Below are 1,539 nucleotides of genomic sequence, written 5' to 3' on the forward strand. Positions count from 1 at the left end.
GATCTTGTCCTAGGCCCTTCAAGATGAATATTGTTATCTTCATTCACCACAGAGATTTGACTGGGAAGAAATCTATACCTTATGAAATAGAAATGTACTCTGATATTGACTTCTTTATTTTCCAGAGAGAAGTTTCTAACAGAGAGGCACAGCAGAAGATGATGAGTCTTCAGAGATGTTGGAACTGAATTTGGAGCCACAGATCAGCCTCGGTTGGGATGTGATTCCTCTTCATTCCTTACATTATTTCAGGCAGATTATGATGGAACTTAACCTCTCAGAGGAGATTTACAAAGTGAAGAAATCCCACCAGTCCTTCAGATTTTCTAATTATTAGTATCTGGGACTTGCAAAGCCTTTAGCCAGCTCGGAGAGTTCTGCTATGGATGGCTGCAGCCCCACCTGCCCACAAGAAGTAAATCATGGAGCTAAGGTCATTCCTGACCTTCCTACTCAGGAGGAGGACCCAATCTTAGGTAAGGGAGGTTCATCTGGAAAGCAATGAGCAGGCTTGGTGCACGATTTACAGTGCAGACCTGGAAAACTAAGGCAATGAGTGAGTAGGGGCGAGTTGTGGATTCAGTTGTATCCCCCAAATGAGTGTGTCAACTTGACTAGTCCATGATTATCAGTGCCAAGAATTATCTTCCATTTTGTGATCTGATGTAATTATATGCTATAAATCCTAGTCTCTAATGTTTTAATGAAGTAGGATATAGATATAAATATTTCAAAATTTTATATACTCAATAAAACATAGGTAAGCATCTTTCTAGATCTTTCAGCCAAGATCCACCTGATAATCAGCAATGATATCTCATTCCAAGCCCTCTTCCAAATCTGGCTTGAATTTATGGTAGTTGTCTGTTATGTACTGCTTCAACTATTTTTAAACTATTCTCAGCAAAATAATACTTGTGTGTAATATTATATTGTTAAATAATCTCCACATTCTGTTGTATCATCTTTATTTAGAGTAGGCACAAATATGGATCTCTTCCAGTCCATTGGCCAGGTAGTGCTCTTCAAATTCTTTGCATAGGCAAGTGAGCCCATCCATTATGAATGGTATTCCGTGAATTCTTGGAACTTTGTTTTTTGCCAATGCCGTCAGTGCAGCTTGGATTTCTTCCTTCAGAACTATTGGTTGTTGATTATATACTACTTCCTAAAATGGATGAATCCTTAAAGATGGTTTCCTGTGGTTTATTTACTATGCAAAGGCACTTGACTATGTGGATCCTAATAACTTATGGATAACATTATGAAGACAGGAACTCCTGAATACTTAAATGTGCTCATGCGGAACGTGTTCATAGACCAAAGGCCAGAACAAAATATGGTGTGATGTGTGTCTAGGTTGTATTATTCTTATACTTACTCTGTGTGCTGAGCAAATAATCCAATCTGGACTATATGAAAGACACACCATCGGGATTAGAGGAAGACTCATTACAACCTGTGATATGCAGATAACACAACCTTACTTTCTGAAAGGAAACAAGATTTGAAGCACTTACTGATGGATACCAAAGACTA

Source organism: Chrysochloris asiatica, unplaced genomic scaffold (genome assembly GCF_000296735.1).
Source record: "Chrysochloris asiatica unplaced genomic scaffold, ChrAsi1.0 scaffold00257, whole genome shotgun sequence".
In the NCBI taxonomy this organism is placed as follows: domain Eukaryota; kingdom Metazoa; phylum Chordata; class Mammalia; order Afrosoricida; family Chrysochloridae; genus Chrysochloris; species Chrysochloris asiatica.